General features: G+C 36.9%; 1 long non-coding RNA gene across 2 annotated transcripts in view; it reads right to left on the minus strand.

Annotated features, from left to right (window-relative positions):
- Positions 1-22,059, minus strand: part of LOC132425916 (uncharacterized) — a 124,143-nt gene that overhangs the window by 92,089 nt on the left and 9,995 nt on the right. Inside the window, exon 3 of one of the 2 annotated variants that reach the window (XR_011246477.1) lies at positions 8,342-8,696. The exons of the other annotated variant lie outside the window; for it this stretch is intronic. This is a non-coding gene — a long non-coding RNA (uncharacterized lncRNA). Of the gene's footprint in view, positions 1-8,341; positions 8,697-22,059 lie in introns of those variants that run through there. 2 annotated transcript variants of the gene reach the window in all.

A 22,059-nucleotide genomic window follows, 5' to 3' on the forward strand; every position in this document is an offset into this window, starting at 1 on the left:
TCCCATTCACCATTGCAACAAAAAGAATAATATACCTAGGAATAAACCTACCTAAGGAAGTAAAAGAACTGTACTCTGAAAACTGTAAGACACCGATGAAAGAAATCAAAGATGACACAAACAGATGGAGAGACATACCATGTTCTTGGATTGGAAGAATAAATATTGTGAGAATGACTATGCTCCCCAAAGCAATCTACAGATTCAATGCAATCCCTATCAAATTACCAGTGGCATTTTTTACAGAACTAGAACAAAAAAATCTTAAAATTTGTATGGAGACACAAAAGACACCAAATAGCCAAAGCAATGTTGAGGGGAAAAAATGGAGCTGGAAGAATAAGCCTCCCTGACATCAGACTATACTACAAAGCTACAGTAATCAAGGCAATATGCTACAGGCACAAAAACAGAAATATAAATCAATGGAATAGGATAGAAAGCCCAGAGATAAACCCACACACCTATGGTCAACTAAACTATGACAAAGGAAGCAAGGATATACAATGGAGAAAAGACAGTCTCTTCAATAAGTGGTACTGGGAACACTGGACAACTACATGTAAAAGAATGAAATTAGAACACTCTCTAACAACATACTCAAAAATAAACTCAAAATGGATTAAAGACCTAAATGTAAGACCGGACACTATAAAGCTCTTAGATGAAAACATAGGAAGAACACTCTTTGACATAAATCACAGCAAGATCTTTTTTGACTCACCTCCTAGGGTAATGGAAATAAAAACAAAAATAAACAAATGGGACCTAATGAAACTTAAAAGCTTTTGCACAGCAAAGGAAACTATACAAAGATGAAAAGACAGCCCTCAGAATGGGATAAAACATTTGCAAACAAATTAACAGACAAAGGATTAATCTCCAAAATATATAAACAGCTCATGCAGCTCAATATTAAAAAAAAAAAACAACCCAATCAAAAAAATGGGCAGAAGACCTAAACAGACATTTCTCCAAAGACATACAGATAGCCAAAAGGCACAAGAATAGCTGCTCAACATCACTAATTATTAGAGAAATGCAAATCAAAACTATAATGAGGTATCACCTCACACCGGGTAGAATGGGCATCATCAGAAAATCTACAAACAACAAGTGCTTGAGAGGGTGTGGAGAAAAGGGAACACTCTTGCACTGTTGGCGGGAATGTAAATTGATACAGCCACTATGGAGAACAGTATGGATGTTCCTTAAAAAACTAAAAATAGAATTATCATATGACCCAGCAATCCCACTACTGGGCCTATACCCAGAGAAAACCATAATTCAAAAAGACACATGCACCCCAATGTTCATTGCAACACTCTTTACAATTGCCAGGTCATGGAAACAACCTAAATGCCCACTGACAGATGAATGGATAAAGAAGATATGGTACATATATACAATGGAATATTACTCAGCCATAAAAAGGAACGAAAGTGGGTCATTTGTAGAGACGTAGATGGACCTAGAGACTGTCATACAGAGTGAAGTAAGTGGAAAGAGAAAAACAAATACTGTATATTAACACATATTGTGGAATGTAGAAAAATGGTACAAATGAACCGGTTTGCAAGGCAGAAATAGAGACACAAATGTAGAGAACAAACATATGGACACCAAAGGGGGAGAGAGGGGGGCGGGGGGCAGTGGTGGTGGTAGTGGGATGAATTGGGAGATTGGGATTGACATATATACACTAATATGTATAAAATAGATAACTTATAAGAACATGCTGTGTAAAAAAGAAAAAATAAATTAAAAAAAAATAAAAGAAGTTACAGCACAGAAATACAAAGGCTCATAAGAGATTACTATGAACAATTACAAGCCATTAAAATGGATAACCTAGAGAAAAATGGATGAATTCCTAGCAACATAAAATCTCCCAAGACTGAATCAGAAAGAAATACAAGATACAAACAAATTACCAGTAATGATATTGAATCAGTAATCAAAAAACTGCCAACAAACATAAGTCCAGAATGAGATGGCTCTACAGGTGAGTTTTACCAATTTTTAAAAAAATAAATTTATCTATTTTATTTATTTATTTATTTATTTATTTATTTATTTATTTATTTATTTATGGCTGCATTGGGTCTTTGTTGCTGTGCACGGCCTTTCTCTAGTTGTGTCGAGCAGGGGTTACTCTTCATTGCGGTGCATGGGCTTCTTTTTGTGGTGGCTTTTTTTTTGTTGGAGCACAGGCTTTAAGGTGCGTGGGCTTCAGTAGTTGTGGCGTGTGGGCTCAGTAGTTGTGGCTCATGGGCTTTAGAGCACAGGCTCAGTAGTTGTGGTGCACGGGCTTAGTTGCTCCACAGCATGTGGGATCTTCCCGGACCAGGGTTCGAACCCATGTCCCCTGCATTGGGAGGCGAATTCTTAACCACTGTTCCACCAGGGCAGTCCGAGTTCTACCAAATATTTACAAAAGATTTCACACCTATTTTTCCAAACTATTCCAAAAAAATCGAAGAGAAAGGAACACTTCCAAACTTATTCTATAAAGCCAGCATCACCCTGACACCAAAACCAAAGTCACCACAAAAAATAAAATTACAGCCCAATGACACTGATGAACATAGATTCAAAAATCCTAAACAAAATATTAGCAAATCGAATTCAACCATACATTGAAAGTATTACACACAATGATCAATATCCAAAAATCAGTCAATGTGATAAAGCACATTAACAAATTGAGGAATAAAAATCATATGATCACCTCAATAAATGTAGGAAAACCTTTTGACAAAATTCAATGTCCGTTTATGATAAAAACTCCCATAAAAGTTGGTATAGAGGGAATATAATATAATAAAGGCCATATTTGACAAATCTACAGCCAACATCATACTCAGTGGTGAAAAAGAAAGAATTTCCTCTAAGATCAGGCACAAGACAAGGATGCCTACTCTTGCCATTTTCATTCAACATAGTATTGGAAGTCCTAGCCACAGCAATTGGACAAGAAAAAACAAACAAACAAACGAAAGGAATCCAAATTGGAAAGGAAGAATGTAGACTGTCACTGTTTGCAGGTGACATGATACTGTATATAGAAAATCCTAAACCAACTCCAAAAAACTATTAGAACTAATAAATGAATTCAGTAAAGTTACAGGATACAAAATTTACATATTCAAAAATCTGTTGCCTTTCTGTACACTAACAATGAACGGTCAGAAAGAGAAATTAAGAAAAGAATCACATTTACTATTGCATCAAAAAGAATAAAATATCTTGGGATAAACTTAACAAAGGAGTCAGAAGACCTATATTCTGAAAATTGTAAGATACTAATGAAAGAAATTATAGACAACACAAACAAATGGAAAGATATACCATGAACATGGATTGGAAGAATTAATATTGTCAAAATGACCATAATACTCAAGGCAATCTACAGATTCAGTGCAATCTCTACCAAAATGCTAATGACGTTTTTCACAGAACTAGAACAAGTAATTCTAAAATTTGTAGAGAACAACAAAAGGCCTCCAGGTAGACAAAACAATCTTGAGAAAGAACAAAGCTGGAGGTAATCATGCACCCTGATTTCAAACCATACAACAAAGCCACAGTAATCAAAACAGTATGATACTGGCACAAAAACAGACACATAGATGAATAGAGAGGCCAGAAATAAACCCACAGTTATATGGGTGATTAATCTATGACAAAGGAAGCAAGAATATGAAATGGGGAATAGACAGCCTCTTCAGTAAGTCATGTTGGGAAAACTGCACAGCTACATGCAAAAGAATCAAACTGGACTACTTTCTCACATCATATAGAAAAATAAATTCAAAACAAATTAAAGTCTTAAATTTAAGACCAGAAACTATAAAACTCCTAAAGGAAAACATAGGCATTACATACTCTGACATGAAGTTTAGGGATACATTTTTTTTGGATTTGTTTCCTCAGGCAAGGGACACAAAGCAAATGGTACTACATCAAACTAAAACACTTTTGCACAACAAAGGAAAATATCAACAAAATGAAAAGGTCACCTACTGAATAGGACAAGATATTTGCAAACAGTGCTGTCTAGTAAGGAGTTAATATCCAAGATATAAAAGAACTCATTCAACTCAACATCAAAAAAACAAACAATTTGATTAAAAAATAAGCAGAGGACCTGATAGTCATTTTTCCAAAGAAGACAAACAGTTGGCCAACAGACATGTGAAAAAATGCTCAACATTGCTAATCATTAGGGAAATGCAAATCAAACCACAATAAGATATCACCTCACACCTGTCAGAATGGGTATTATCAAAAAGACAACAAATTACAAGTGTTGGCATGGATGTTGAAAAAAGGGAACCCTTGTACGCTGTTGGTGGGAATGTAAATTGGTACATTCACTATGGAAAACAGTATATAGCTTCCTCAAAAAATTAAAAATAGAACTAACATACAATACAGCAATTCCCCTTCTGGGTATTTTTTTGAAGAAAACAAAAATACTAATTCAAAAAGATATATGCATCCCTATGTTCATTGCATTATTTTCAATAGCCAAGATATGGAAGAAATCTAAGTGCCCACTGATAGATGAATGGATAAAGAAGATGTGGTATCTATACACAATGGAATATTACTCAGACATTAAAAAATGAATTATGCCATTCGCAACAAGATGGATGGACCTGGAGGGTATTTTGCTTAGTGGAATAAGTCAGTCAAATAAAGGCAAATACGGTATGTTATTGCTTATATGTGGAATCTAAAAAACAAAATAAATGGACCAATAACCAAAAAGAAACAGAGTCATAGATACAAAGGACAGAGGGGCTGAGGGGATGAGTGAAATAAGTGAGGGAGATTGAATGGTACAAACTTCCACTTATAAAATAAATGAGTGATGGGGCTGAAATGGGCAGTGTGGGGAATATAGTCAATTATAATACAATATTTTTGTATGGTAACTCGGCTTATCATGGTGATCATGTTGTAATGTATAGAAATACTGAATCACTATGTGTGCATCAGGAGCTAACACAGTGTCAATTATACTTCACAAAGAAAACAAACAAACAAGCCCAGAAAAAGTGATTAGATTTATAGTTACTAGGGGCAGAGGGGGAGGGGAAATTGAATGAAGATGGTCAAAGTTACAAGCTCCCAGTCATAAGACAGACAAGTACCAGGGATGCAATGTCAACATGATTAATATAATTAACACTGCTGTATGTGATATATGAAAAGTTGTCAAGAGAGTAAATCCTAAGAATTCTTATCACAAGGAAAATTTTTTTCTTTATCTTTTATTTTGTATCTATGTGAGATAATGGATGTTCACTAGACTTAACTGTGGTAATCATTTCATGATGTATGCAAGTCAAATCATTGTGCTGAACACCTTAAATGTATACAGTGTTGTATGTTAATTATATTTCAATAAAACTGGAAGAAATAAAGAACATGTGTTATATCCAATCATAGAAACTTACAATTAGAAACACCCTCAGAAGTAATTTAACATACACCTTGATGAATTACAGAGTATCTCCTTGATATTAATCTTGATCTCTAAGCCTGTGGGGACAACAATAAAAACATAACTAACTGATAGAAGCCAAGAACAGTTTCCCTGAAAAAAATGACATTCAAAGCAAATTTTGAACTACACATATGAATTAGCTAGGTGAAAAAGGGGTGCACAAAATATAGGGTAAAGCCTGGGGGAGGAGAGACAGAAGCAGCTGCTGAGTTTCCACAACGGAAAGAAGGCTTGTGTGGTTGAAACAGAAAGAGTAAGGAGATGGCACAAGATGAGCTAGAAGCAGCCAGATTTTGAAGACCTTGCCAAGGATTGTGGACTTTATCCTATGAACAGAGAGAAGTTATTGACAGATTTTGTGAGGAACATAATATGAAAGCTTTCTGCTTTTTAAAAAAGTCACTTTGGACTTTTGCTCCTTGGCAAGACAAGTAACCAGTATTAGATTTACCCTTCTGCCTGAAGTAAGCATAGAAATTGCATTGTAATAACATGGATGAACCTGGAGGACATTATGCTAAGTGAAATAAGCCAGACACAGATAGACCAATATTGCATGATCTCACTTATAGAAGGAATCTAAAAAAATGTTGAACTCATAGTAATAAAGAGTAGAATGGTAGTTAGCAGGTGTTGAGGGAAAAGGGAAGATGTTTGTCAAAGGATACAAACTTTTAGTTATAAGACAAATAAGTCCTGGAGACCTAATGTTCAGCATGGTGACTAGAGTTAATGTATTACATACTTGAAATTTGCTAATAGAGTAGTTCTTTTTTTTAACATCTTTATTGGAGTATAATTGCTTTACAACAGTGTGTTAGTTTCTGCTTTATAACAAAGTGAATCAGTTATACATATACATACGTTCCCATATCTCTTCCCTCTTGCATCTCCCTCCCTCCCATCCTCCCTATCCCACCCCTCTAGGTGGTCACAGATTAGCACAGCTAATCTCCCTGTGCTATGCGGCTGCTTCCGACTAGCTATCTATTTTACGTTTGGTAGTGTATATATGTCCATGCCACTCTCTCACTTTGTCACAGCTTACCCTACCCCCTCCCCAAATCCTCAAGTCCATTCTCTAGTAGCTCTGTGTCTTCATTCCCATCTTACCCCTAGGGTCTTCATGACCTTTTTTTTTTTTTCTTAGATTCCATACATATGTGTTAGCATACAGTATTTGTTTCTCTCCTTCTGACTTACTTCATTCTGTATGACAGACTCTAGGTCCATCCAACTCACTACAAATAACTCAACTTCGTTTCTTCTCATGGCTGAGTAATATTCCATTGTATATATGTGCCACATCTTCTTTATCCATTCATCTGTTGATGGACACTTAGGTTGCTTCCATGTCCTGGCTATTGTAAATAGAGCTGCAATTAACATATTGGTACATGACTCTTTTTGAATTATGGTTTGCTCAGGGTCTAAGCCCAGTAGTGGGATTGCTGGGTCATATGGTAGTTCTACTTGTAGTTTTTTAAGGAAGCTCCATACTGTTCTCCATAGTGGCTGTATCAATTTACATTCCCACCAACAGTGCAAGAGTGTTCCCTTTTCTACACACTCTCTCCAGCATTTATTGTTTCTAGATTTTTTGATGATGGCCATTCTGACTGGTGTGAGATGATATCTCATTGCAGTTTTGATTTCATTTCTCTAATGATTAATGATGTTGAGAATTCTTTCATGCATTTGTTGGCAATCTGTACATCTTCTTTGGCGAAATGTCTATTGAGGTCTTCTGCCCATTTTTGGATTGGGTTGTTTGTTTTTTTGTTACTGAGCTGCATGAGCTGCTTGTAAATTTTGGAGATTAATCCTTTGTCAGTTGCTTCATTTGCAAATATTTTCTCCCATTCTGAGGGTTCTCTTTTGGTTTTGTTTATGGTTTCCTTTGCTGTGCAGAAGCTTTTAAGTTTCATTAGGTCCCATTTGTTTATTTTTGTTTTTATTTCCATTACCCTAGGAGGTGGATCAAAAAGGATCTTGCTGTGATTTATGTCATAGAGTGTTCTGCCTATGTTTTCCTCTAAGAGTTTGATAGTTTCTGGCTTTACATTTAGGTCTTTAATCCATTTTGAGCTTATTTTTGTGTATGGTGTTAGGGAGTGTTCTAATCTCACACTTTTACATGTACCTGTCCAGTTTTCCCAGCACCATTTATTGAAGAGGCTGTCTTTTCTCCACTGTATATTCTGGCCTCCTTTATCAAAGATAAGGTGACCATATGTGCATGGGTTTATCTCTGGGCTTTCTATCCTGTTCCATTGATCTATATTTCTGTTTTTGTGCCAGTACCATACTGTCTTAATTACTGTAGCTTTGTAGTATAGTCCGAAGTCAGGGAGCCTGATTCCTCCAGCTCCATATTTTGTTCTCAAGATTACTTTGGCTATTCGGGGTCTTTTGTGTTTCCATACAAATTGTGAAATTATTTGTTCTAGTTCTGTGAAAAATGCCAGTGGTAGTTTGATAGGGATTGCATTGAACCTGTAGATTGCTTTCGGTAGTAGAGTCATTTTCACAATGTTGATTCTTCCAATCCAAGAACATGGTATATCTCTCCATCTGTTTGTATCATCTTTAATTTCTTTCATCAGTGTCTTATAATTTTCTGCATACAGGTCTTTTGTCTCCTTAGGTAGGTTTATTCCTAGATATTTTATTCTTATTCTTGCAATGGTAAATGGGAGTGTTTTCTTTTTTTTTGCGATACGCGGGCCTCTCACTGTTGTGGCCTCTCCCACTGCAGAGCACAGGCTCCGGACGCGCAGGCTCAGCAGCTATGGCTCACAGGCCCAGCCGCTCCGTGGCATATGGGATCCTCCCTGACCGGGGCACAAACCCGTGTCCCCTGCATCGGCAGGCGGACTCTCAACCACTGCACCACCAGGGAAGCCTGGGAGTGTTTTCTTAATTTCACTTTCAGATTTTTCATCATTAGTGTATAGGAATGCCAGAGATTTCTGTGCATTAATTTTGTATCCTGCTACTTTACCAAATTCATTGATTAGCTCTAGTAGTTTTCTGGTAGCATCTTTAGGATTCTCTATGTAGAGTATCATGTCATCTGCAAACAGTGGCAGCTTTACTTCTTCTTTTCCAATTTGGATTCCTTTTATCTTTTCCGACCACAATGCTATGAGACTAGATATCAATTACAGGAAAAGATCTGTAAAAAAGTACAAACACAGGGAGGCTAAACAATACACTACTTAATAACCAAGTGATCACTGAAGAAATCAAAGAGGAAATCAAAAAATACCTGGAAACAACTGACAATGGAGACACGGTGACCCAAAACCTATGGGATGCAGCAAAAGCAGTTCTAAGAGGGAAGTTTATAGCAATACAATCCTACCTTAAGAAACAGGAAACATCTCAAATAAACAACCTAACCTTGCACCTAAAGCAATTAGAGAAAGAAGAACAAAAAAACCCCAAAGTTAGCAGACGGAAAGAAATCATAAAGATCAGATCAGAAATAAATGAAAAAGAAATGAAGGAAACGATAGCGAAGATCAATAAAACTAAAAGCTGGTTCTTTGAGAAGATAAACAAAATTGATAAACCATTAGCCAGACTCATCAAGACAAAAAGGGAGAAGATTCAAATCAATAGAATTAGAAATGAAAAAGGAGAAGTAACAACTGACACTGCAGAAATACAGAGGATCATGAGAGATTACTACAAGCAACTCTATGCCAATAAAATGGACAACCTGGGAAGAAATGGACAAATTCTTAGAAATGCACAACCTGCTGATACTGAACCAGGAAGAAATAGAAAATATGAACAGACTAATCATAAGCACTGAAATTGAAACGGTGATTAAAAATCTTCCAACAAACAAAAGTCCAGGACCAGATGGCTTCACAGGCAAATTCTATCACACATTTAGAGAAGAGCTAACACCTATCCTTCTCAAACTCTTCCAAAATATAGCAGAGGGAGGAACACTCCCAAATTCATTCTACGAGGCCACCATCACCCTGATACCAAAACCAGACAAAGATGTCACAAAGAAGAAAACTACAGGCCAATATCACTGATAAACATAGATGCAAAAATCCTCAACAAAATACTAGCAAACAGAATCCAACAGCACAATAAAACGATCATACACCATGATCAAGTGGGGTTTATTCCAGGAATGCAAGATTCTTCAATATATGCAAATCAATCAACGTGATACACCATATTAACAAACTGAAGGAGAAAAACCACAGGATATTCTCAATAGATGCAGAGAAAGCTTTCAACAAAATTCAACACCCATTTATGATAAAAACCCTGCAGAAAGTAGGCATAGGGGGAACTTTTCTCAACATAATAAAGGCCATATATGACAAACCCACAGCGAACATCGTCCTCAATGGTGAAAAACTGAAACCATTTCCACTAAGATCAGGAACAAGACAAGGTTGCCCACTCTCACCACTATTATTCAACATAGTTTTGGAAGGCTTAGCCACAGCAATCAGAGAAGAAAAAGAAATAGAGTAGTTCTTAAGTGTTCTCAGCACACACAAAAAAAGATACCTGTGTGAGTTAATTGATATGTTAATTAGCTTGATTGTGGTAATCATCTTTCAATGTAAGTGTTTATAAAAACATATTGTGCATCTTAAGGATATTAAATTTTTGTTAATCATACTTCAGTAAAGCTGAAAAAAAGAAAACAAGAATTTTCTTATTTAAATGCCTTTAATAGATAACTGACTCCTTAAAAAAACATATTGTGAGGTTTATTTGTTTATTTATTTATTTACTTATTTTTGGCCACACCGTATGATATGCGGGATCTTTGTTCCCCGACCAGGGATTGAACCCATGCCCTGTACAGTGGAAGTGTGGAGTCTTAACCAGTGGACTGCTAGGGAAGTCCCTGTGAGGTTTATAAAATATGTAGAAGTAAAATGTAAGGCAAAAATTGTAAAAAGGCCAGAAAGGGAAAATACAACTATACTTCTATTACACCTATTATCTATTATTTCTATTAAAGATTTTTACACTATACATTAAAGAATATAATAACATTTGAAGGTACAATGTGTTAAGTTAAAGACGTATAATATAAACCCTATATCAACAACTAAAACTCTGTATCTCTTTATTGTGAATAATAAAGAGTTACAGCTAATAAGCTGACAAAGGATATAAAATGAAATGAAAATTGTATAATTGCTCTAAAAAAGTAGAAAAATAGGAAAATGGGAAGAAAGAACAGATGGGACTAACAGAAAACAAATACCCAGACCATATATTTAAATTCAAACATTCCAATGATCACATTAAATGTAAATGGTCTAAATAGTCTCATTTAAAAACTGGAGATTGTAAGGTTGGGTAAAAAGCAAGATTCAGCTATGTTAACATATAGGTTTAAAAAAAAAGGATGAAAAAACCACACCATGCTAAGACTAATCAAAAGAAAGCTGGGATGGTTATATAAATATCAAACAAAATAGATTTCAGAGCAAATATTACCAGAGTTGAAGAAGGACAAAAAATGAACAAATTCCTTGAAATACATAAACTACCAAAGCTCATTCAAGAGGAAACAGATAGGGGGCTCTCTGGTGGTGCAGTGGTTAGGGATCTGCCTGCCAATGCAGGGGACACAGGTTCGAGCTCTGGTCTGGGAAGATCCCACACGCCACGGCGCAACTAAGCCCGTGTGCTACAACTACTGAGCCTGTGCTCTAGAGCCTGAGAGCCACAACTACTGAGCCAGCATGCCACAACTGCTGAAGCCTGTGCGTCTAGAGCCTGTACTCCACAACAAGAGAAGCCACTACAATGAGAAGCCCGCGCACCGCAACGAAGAGTAGCCCGCTTGCCTCAACTAGAGAAAGCCCACATGCAGCAATGAAGACCCAACGCAGCCAAAAATAAATAAACAAAAATAAATTAAAAAAAAAACAGATAATCTAAATAACTCTATAGCTATTAAAGACATTGAATTTTTAGTTAAAAACCTCCCCACAAAGAAAACCCTAGGGTCATATAGCTTCACTGGCAAATTCTACCAAATATTTAAACAAGAAATAATACCAATTCTACGAAACTCTTCCAGAAAATTGATGAGGGAATACTTCCCAAATCATTCTGTGAGGACCACATTACTCAATACCAAAACCATAAAATTACATTATAAGACAAGAAAACTACAGACCAATATATCTCATGCTTATATGTGCAAAGCTTCTTAACAAAATGTTATCAAATAAAATACAATAATATACAAACGGATAATACATCATAAATGGGGTTTATCCCAGGAATGTAAAATTGTTTTAATATTCAAAAACCAACCTATGTAATTCTGGGTAATAACTGACTAAGAAAGAAAAACTACATGATCATTTCAATAAATACAGAAAAAAACATTTGAGAAATACAAAATACATGCCTGGTAAAAACTCTCGTAAAACCAGAAACAGAAGGGAACTTCCTTAAACTCATAGACAAAATATATGAGAAACCTACAGTTAACATTATACTTATAGTGAAAGACTGAATACTTTCTTTCTAAAATCAGGAACAGGGAAAGGATGTTTATCTTACCACTTTTAATCGACATTGTACTGCTGGTTCTAGCCAGTGAATTAGGAAAGAAAAAGAATTTTAAAACATCTAGACTGGAAAAGAAGTATAACTCCCTTTATTCACAGACAACATGATTTCTGTGAAGTAAATCCTATGATGTGTACAAATAAGTTACTAGAATTAATAAGGAAGTTTAGCAATGTTTCAGGATATCAGATTCATATACAAAAATCAATTATATTTCTATATAGAGCAGAGCATCATTTCATGCACTTATTTGCCACTCATGTATCTTACTTAGTGAATTGTTTATTCAATTATTTCACCCATTATTAGAAGGTAAACATACACCTACAATATGACCCAGCCATTTCCGCGTCCTATGAAAATATTCCTGGTCATGCCCTAATCTCAGGAAACTGTACATGGCAATACGTAACCTTACATGGCAAAGGGGACTTGACAGGTGTGATTAAGTTAAGGCTCTTGAGATGGAGAGACAATCCTGCCTTATCCAGGTGAGCTCAATGTAATCTAAGGGTTATTTTTTATTTTATTTATTTATTTTTTTGCGGTACGCGGGCCTCTCACTGTTGTGGCCTCTCCTGTTGCGAAGCATAGGCTCCGGACGCGCAGGCTCAGTGGCCATGGCTCACGGGCCCAGCCGCTCCGCGGCATGTGGGATCTTCCCGGACCGGGGCACGAACCCATGTCCCCTACATCGGCAGGCGGACTCTCAACCACTGCGCCACCAGGGAAGCCCAATCTAAGGGTTCTTAAAAGATGAAAGAGGAAGGCAGAGCAGTCCCAGAAGATGTGATGATGGAAACAGAAGTTGGAGGAATGCACTTTAAGGTGGAGGAAGAGGCCACATGCCAAAGAATGTAGGCAAACTCTAGAAGCTAGAAAAGCCAAATAAACAGAATTTCTCCTAGAGCATGCAAAAAGAATGCAATCCTGACAACATCTTCACATTTTAGCCCAGAGAAATCCATTTCAGATTTCTGACCCCCAGAATTATAAGATGATAAATCTGTGTTGTTTTAAGCCACTATGTTTGTGGTAATTTAATACAATAGCAGTAAGAAACAAATACCCTTGACTTACGAGGAGATGCTTTCGTGGAGCTTCTATTTTTACTTGAATAAATTTATATACTGTAGAAGAACAGAATGAAATTGAGAATTTACCTATTATTGTGCAACATCTATATTTGATATTACATTCAAAGAATCATGAATAGAGATCATTTATTTGATGAGATTTGTCTTAAAAAGGATACAATGAGTGGAAGCAGGGAAGACAGTATCTGAAAACATTTGGGCTGAAATATTTACACATATAATAAAACAAAATCCAACTCGAGAATATAGTCCATTTGGCATAATTTGCTCTGAGTTTATCAGATACTTATATTAACCTATATAAAGAGCATATAAAATACTGAGAGCATCCCAAATAAAAATAGTGAGGTGAACAGAAGAGTCAAATAAAAATACTGAGGTCAACAGAAGAGTCAACTGAGAGCATCAATAATTTAAAATTCATTAACTGTAAAATACAATGTTGAAGAAGTTTAGAGATATTTTTATTAAAAATTACAAACATAATGCCATGTTAAAATAAATTCTTCACTAGGGCTGGGTGCCAGGGGAAATCGGCAGATGTTGGTTTAAGGATACAAACGTCCAGTTATAAGATGAATAATTTATTTGAATCTAAGGTACAGTATGGTGACTATAATTAACAATAGTGTGTTCTATACTTGAAAGTTGCTAAAGAGAGTAGATCTTAAATGCTATCACCACAAAAGGGAAGGTAATTATGTGAGGTGACAGAAGTGTTAACTAACTTTATTGTGGCAATCATTTCACAGTATAAATGTGCATCAAATCATTCCATTGTACACCTTAAATTCACAAAATATTATATGTCAATTATATCTCAGTGAATCTGGAAAAAAATACATTTTTCAGAAGTGAAAAAATACATGGTATGAGACAGATATAGTTGAGAAACTGATTAAAATACATAAATATTATAGAATAATTATTGGTTGCTATTATTATTATTATTTTTTTTGCAGTACACGGGCCTCTCACCGTTGTGGCCTCTCCTGTTGTGGAGCACAGGCTCTGGACGCGCGGGCTCAGTGGCCACGGCTCACGGGCCCAGCCGCTCCGCGGCATGTGGGATCTTCCCGGACCGGGGCACGAACCCGTGTCCCCTGCATCGGCAAGCGGATGGTTTTTATTTTTAATGCACTAATAATCAGTATTAAGCAGTTTTTAATTTTCTCTAGTGTATCCAGATTTATTTTTGAAAATAGTTTTCAAACAGACTATTTTATAGGCCCAACAATATAACAAAATCAATTTGTTGTTTAATACATATTTTTAAATATTATGTAAGTTTAATTGTTTAATGCTCTATTTCAATTTTTTTAAAAGATTTTTTTGATGTGGACAATTTTAAAGTCTTTATTGAATTTGTTTCTGTTTTATGTTTTGGTTTCTTGGTCGTGAGGCATGCAGGATCTCATCTCCCCGACCAGGGATTGAATCGGCACCCCCTGCATTGGAAGGCGAAGTCTTAACCACTGGACCACCGGGGAAGTCCCTCCATTTCAGTTATTAAAAGTGTCTCAGTCTGGACAACATAAATTTGTTGTCGTTAGGTCTAAGAGTGACTTGTGCCATTCCACTGCCACCACTTTGTTCTCAGACCAATGTGTTCTGTTATTAGAATGAGTATCTGAATCCTTTAAGACAGTACTTCCCAACTTGCTTCTTACATCATAATTGAGTTCTTCAATAGACCATCCCACCATTCTATAAAGTCATTGCTTTATAGTTCAGTAATCACATGGATTTATAAACCATTTAAAAACAGTGGCCACATGGTTGTTAATGGTTGTTATTCTTTTGCTTTAGTTCATCTACATTAAAATTAGTTCTTTGGACAGATGCAATGTTGTATGAGATTCTCTAATGCTGAATAAGCCATTCTATCATTTTATAAATAGCATTGCTACAGGAAGTATGGCAGGCAAGAAAAACAAATATAGCTGCACAATAGTGATCCATTCTATGAAGACAAATTGATTCCACCTATATATAGACAAAGTCTAATATAATCAACCTGCCACCAGGTGGCTGACTGGTCCCCCTGGTGTATGGTGTTGTTTCAAGTGCTCAGCATTGGCTTTCTGCTGCTGGAAGATTAGGCTCTCAACTATAGCAGTAGATAGATCAGCCCTCTGGAAGAGAAGTCCATGTTTTTCTGAGATCATAAATGACTTCTATCTCTGTCATCATACTTTGTTCAGGGAACCATTGACCAAGCAATGACTAGCTGGAGAAAGAGGCTAACTAGTAGCCACGTAAGAGGTCACATTGGCTACCTGATTAATGATAAGCCTCCCCTGCAGAGGTGACCTCTTTTGCTGCTGCTGCTGCTACTGTTGTTAGCATTTACATGAGATATAAATATGCTCACACTCTGTTAACATTACAGGAGGTCCATCTACGTACTTACCATCTACGTACGTACAAATGTACTTATCCCTTAATCCTTCGGTCTTATTTTTCCCATGTCCCTGTATGTCCAGCCAGACCACTAACCACTACCCATAAATAGAAAAAGTACACTGCTTTTCCAGATTGAAAATGACACACACTGATTAAAGTTCTTCCCCCTTGGAGTTACCTTTGAGTGAGATTGTAATGCTATAGCAATCTGCTTCTGGCAGGGGCCAGCTCATTTTCCAGAACCATCTGCAAACCAGGATTGAATTTGTTCTTCCTGAGTCAACTAGTCATAGAGAATTCCCTATGTGGTCACAAGTGTGGGTTGATAGAATGGTGGCAATGTAGACAGAGTAGGCATCTGGTAATGTGAGGCACCTACTTGGTCATGTCATTTACCAGTGGCTTCAGTGACTCCAATCTTCTATATGTCATTTCCAGTTGATGTTAAAGTGATTCTGGTTATATACAGCTTTATGGTTTGGGTTTGTTAGGTTAGATAAAACCCAGTTGGTGATGGTCATCCCAGACTTCACAGGCTTAAATTCTCATGGTAAGGTGTTTAGTCTCTACTAAGGCTCACAGGACAAGCCCAGGAATATTCCAAAAGGAGAATAGTTGATTATATGGCACTGATTCAAAGCCCTAGTAGGCTACACCATGATTCTTCTCCTGGCTCCAAACAGCATCTTGATCTGTTATAGACTCTAAATCTGTTATAGAACCTTAATCTACAGCCTAGACCAGCTAGAAAGTTCTCTTGCTTTGAGGATATTTCAAAGTTGGTAACTCATTAAATAGATTGGAGTAGCACATCCAAATGTAGTATACTCTACTTATAAAACTCAAAGAGGCTCATCAAGTGCTTTCTTAGTTATATGGGGAAAAGGTGCACCACTCTTCCTATTGTGCTGGAGGGAATATCCTGAGATGCTGAGACCACCTGACTCTCAGAAATTTCAGTGAGGTCACAGTTACCTGTATTTTCACTGGAGTTTACCTCCCACTCCCTGAAATCCAGTCACCCATTACTATGAGTATATCATCAAAGTAGTTGGCCAGTGTGTTGTTATGTAGGATTATGAGATAGTGAGATAGTAAAGGTCTGTGCAGGCTAGAATGTAACCCAGAGCTAGAGAGCTGAAACAGATCAATGAAAGTATATTTGTGCTCCTTCAAGGTAAAAACAAACACTCTTTTGGAGTCCTCTTCTTACTGAGATAGAAGGAAAAAAACAATTGCCAGATTAATAGTTATATTATAACTGATAGAGGCTATGTTGATTTGCTTTATTAAAGAGAGCATGTCTGGGGCTTCCCTGGTGGCGCAGTGGTCGAGAGTCCGCCTGCCAATTCAGGGGACGCAGGTTTGTGCCCCGGTCCGGGAAGATCCCACATGCCGTGGAGTGCCTGGGCCTGTGAGCCATGGCCACTGAGCCTGCGTGTCCAGAGCCTGTGCTCCGCAACAGGAGAGGTCACAACAGTGAGAAGCCCGCGTACCGCAAAAAAAAAAACAAAAACCAAAACAAAACAAAACAAACAAAGAGAGCATGTCTGGAACAGCAGCTGTAACTAGAGTCACTACCTGATTATATTTACAGTAATCCACTGCTATTCTCCAAGACTCATCTGTTCTACATAGGCAAAAGAGGACACATAAATGTGAATAGAAAGAAATCATTGCCACTACATCTTTCAAGTCTTTTATGGTGGCACTAATCATGCAATTTTCCCAGGAATGCAGCTTTATCTTACTTCCATAAGTAACAATTCTAATTGGTGGATCACAGTGGCACTCCAAGTCCTGGGGATTCAAGTATGCTAAGAGTCAGTGTCCAGTAATTCCTGGGTATTCCCTTTTCTCAATGAATAGCTTCCAAGTATTGATCAGCTATTGCTACATAACAAAATTTCCCCAAAGTCAGTGGTTAACAACAATTATTTGTTCTTGTTCACATTGGTGGGTCAGCTTCCCTAGACTGGATTAGATACGTTGAAGAAGTATACACAAATGCCATTATGTTATCCTTAAAAACCCAAAGAGGCCCCCTGGGTGTTGCTCTTCATTTTTACTGGTAGCTCTGTTCATCTCAGCTGGGCTTATTCACATATCTTAAGTTTAGCTGAGGTGCAAGTTTGCTGGTGTGGGTCTGTTCCACTATCTCTTTTTCCTTGAATATGTGAACTAGCTAGGATGTGTTCTCATGACAGCAATAGAGAGGCAAGAAGTCAAGCAGACATGTACAAATGACACAACGTTACTTCCATCTATATGACCTGGCTAAAACAAATCATATTGCTGGGCCCAAAGTGAGGAAGCAGGAAAATACACTCTGGCTATGGTAAGGACATAGCAAGGATGTGGCTAGAGATAGGGTTAAAGAAATGGGGCCAAGCATCAGTAAATATCCATGGGTCCCTTAAAGAAAGTAAGGAGAAACATTTGCAGCATGTACCTGTGATGCGTTTATCTTCTTCATGTGACCATTTCTTGGGGTTCTTAGGGACTGTAAAATGACTCAGGTTTGGAGATTAGGTAAGAAGCTTCAATTTTCAGTATGTTTTAAGTTATATCCAGGCCACCATTTTGCACAATTCAAGGGTGCACAATTCTCACTGTAGTAGGTCTTGTACTCCAGGAGATACCATCTATATAGACTACAATGTAAATGTTGCTAAGAGCTACGTGCGATGTGGTAACCCTGACTATTCTTGTAAGCTGCCTATCTATTTAAGTCCTAAGGAGCTTCATGGTCAATTTGCCATTACCAAAGGCCTTTCATTCTGAATTCCACTGTAGTCTTACAGTTACGGCAATCACACCTACCTTGCCTCTGTTGCTTAAATGCAATAAATTGGTCTGTACTACTATAGGATTACACCATTTCTATTAAAATCAGAGAGCCTTTTTCAATAGTATTTGTAACCCCCACTTTTCCGCAGACTTTAGATGATGGAAACTAGAGTGTTGAGCTTTTCAAGACTACTGACACTTCTGTCACTACCTTCTCAATATCTTGATGAAGGGAGTATCCTCTGGGCTCTTCTGGGAGACAATGGAAAGTAGGAGAAAGAGTGAACATGATAAATCACTCAAGTTTTCCTTTCTCCTTAAATCTTTCTATCCCTTACTCTACGTTTTGCTAAGGAACTTCTGATATCTCAAATCCACTTAACATTGTCCACCAGCAAAAATACATTTCAGTCACTCAAGCAAACAAATGATTATAATCACTCCAAAGTGACTACATCTAAAATAGTTATAACCACATGGAATTGAGAATCCTATATCAATAAGTTTGACTCTATCTAAACTTGTATTCTTTTTTCATCTTTATATGTATTTCCAGTTTTCTGGAGCATATCAAAAGCTTGCCACTGTTACACATAGACCTCTTAATGGATTATGACTCTAGTTATAGATCTGGTCTGGATCCAAGAAGTGGTAGAGATATGGCATGTGGTAGCTCCCTCAAGTGGGGTTGCTACAGAGATTTCAGGCACGGAGAGGACGCTCTTAACATAAAGGGAAGAGGGCATGCTGGTAAAGAATACATGGTGAGGTTTGATGTTTTATGAACCTCAGGGTTATCTCAGTTCACCCAAATGTTCTCAGGGTCTCACTGTATCCCAAATAGTCCCTGATTTTTATATATAAGCCCCAGAAATACTGTAAATGCAACCTTCATTTTAATCCTGCAATTTGGAAGATGAGACTCTACATCTTATTTTCAGATATGATTGCTCTGGACCTAAAGATGCAAGTTTCTTTTAGGGCAATTATAGAAGCTCCCTAAAACTCTAATCATGCCTGGAGCCTGGAATTTAAAATCCTGGATTTGTCACGGTCTTCATTTAAGCTTTGTTTGGTATAGTTAAAAGCAGACAATCCACTCCACAAACCTGTATTCCTCATTCTCATTATATTCACATGGTTTGCCAAAGTCTTGACATCAGTAGGCACTACATTCCAGGCAATCACAAGTGAGCATCTAAGCAACAGATTTCCTGAGTCCCACCTACTGACGCCAAAAGGATTCTTGCTTGTTTAAAACCCACTCAGGTCAGATAACCAATCACAAGTTCACATTTTCTTGAGGATGTTGTCTATAGCCACTCTGGTACTACTCTACTGGTCAGAGTTAAGTTGAAGAGAGTAGAATATACTGTGCTTTAAGCAGAAAGGGATATATTATAGGACATTAAATAGCTTATAGAATTATTTTGATGGACAGATGAAATGGATTTTAGGTGAGCTTCCAGAATTACAACCTAAAGCCACACCTCAGAATAAGGCCACCAGAGGAGCTACTGGTCCTCCCAAAACCAGAAAGGTGCCTGCCTGTCAAGTTGAAGTCACCTATATTATTAACTTATATTATTTTCCTTCTCTCTGAAGAATTTTTTAAAACAATTCTTACAAGGCAGGTCTACTGGCCACAAATTCCCTCAATTTTTGTTTGTCTAAGAAAGTGTTTCTCCTTCACTTGAATGATAATTTTGTGGGGTACAGAATTCTAGGCTGGTGTTTTTTTCCTCTCAATGCTTTAAATATTTAACTTCACTATCCTTTTGCTTGCATGGTTTCTGAGGAGAAGTTAAATGCAATTCTTATCTTTGCTCCTTTATGGGTAAGCTATTTTTTCCCTCTGGCTTCTTTCAAGATTTTTTCTTTAACCTCTGATTTTCTTAAGTTTGAATATGATATGCCTAAGTGTAATTTTTTTGTTTTGTTTTTGGTTTTATGTGTGTGTGTATGTGTGTGTGTACGTTTTGTTTTGGCATTTATCTGCTTAGTGTTCTGTGAATGTTTCGGATCTGTAGTTTGGTGTCTGACATTAATTTGGGGGAAGTCCTCAGTCATTATTGCTTCAAATATTGTTTCTGTTGCCTGCTTTCTTTTCCTTCTGGTATTCCCATTACATTCATATTACACTTTTGTAGTTCTCCCACAGTTCTTGGATAGTCTGGGATGGTTTTTTTTTTTTCAGTTTTTTTCTCTTTGCTTTTCAGTTTTGGAAGTTTCTATTGTTATATCCTCAGGTTCAGAGATTCTCTCCTCAGCTGTGTCCAGTCTCCTACTGAGTCCAACAAAGACATTCTTTATTTCTGTTAGTTTCTGATCTCTTCTGTTTCTTTGATTCTTTCATAGAATTTTCATCTCTCTGCTTACATTATCCATCTGTTCTCATGTGTTGTCTACTTTGCCCAAGAAAGCCTTTAGCACATTCATCATAGATTTTTATTTTTATTTATTTTTAATTAATTTTTATTGGAATATAGTTGCTTTACAAAGTTGTGTTAGTTTCTACTGTACAGCAAAATGAATCAGCTACACAAATACATATATCCCCTCTTTTTTGGATTTTCTTTCCATTTAGGTCACCACAGTACATTAAGTTCCCTGTGCTATACAGTATGTTCTTATTAGTTGTGTATTTTATATGTAGTATCGATAGTGTATATGTGTCAATCCCAATCTCCCAATTCCTCCCACCCCACCGTTTCCACCTTGGTATCCATACATTTGTGCTCTACGTCTGTGTCTGTATTTCTGCTTTGCAAATAAGATCATCTATACCATTTTTCTAGATTCCACATATATGTGTTAATATACAATATTTGTTTTTCTCTGATTTACTTCACTCTGTATGACACTCTGTAGGTCCATCCACATCTCTACAAATGACCCAATTTCGTTCCTTTTTATGGCTGAGTAATATTCCATTGTATATATGTGCCACATCTTCTTTATCCATTCATCTGCTGATGGACATCTAGGCTGCTTCTGTGTCCTGGCTATTGTAAATAGTGCTGCAATGAACATTGGGGTGCATGTGTCTTTTTGAATTATGGTTTTCTCAGGGTATATGCCCAGTAGTGGGACTGCTGGGTGATATGGTAGTTCTATTTTTAGTTTTTGAAGGAACATCCATACTGTTTTCCATAGTGGCTGTATCAATTTCTTCATAGATTTTTTAAATTCCTGGTCTGATAATTTCAACATTCCTGCAAGGACTATAGTTCTGATAACTGTTTAGTCTCTTCAAACTATGTTTTTTGCCTTTTAGTATGCCTTGTAATTTTTCATTGAAAGGTGGACATGATGTACCAGGTAAAAGGAATTTTACTTCCTCAGGAAAGCTCTGCCCTCCCAAACAAAACACAAGTCCCTAGGTCAGGTTTCCCTTGTAGCAGTTATTTTATTTGTATATCTCTCACACCACACTAGACTATATTTTTCAAGGTATAAGGGCCCATGTTTGTGTTGCTCACCATTTTCTTGCCTAACATAGTGCATGGTGCATAGTGGGTAGGCAACAAATACTTGGTGAATGAATGAAAATCCATTCTAATTTTGCATAAATTGTCCGTTTTCAACTCAAATTAAAAAAAAAAACACACACAGAAACAATAGCAACAACAAAATAAAAACAGGTTAGGGACAAGTATAACG

This window comes from Delphinus delphis, chromosome 5 (assembly GCF_949987515.2).
Source record: "Delphinus delphis chromosome 5, mDelDel1.2, whole genome shotgun sequence".
Taxonomy (NCBI): Eukaryota; Metazoa; Chordata; class Mammalia; order Artiodactyla; family Delphinidae; genus Delphinus; species Delphinus delphis.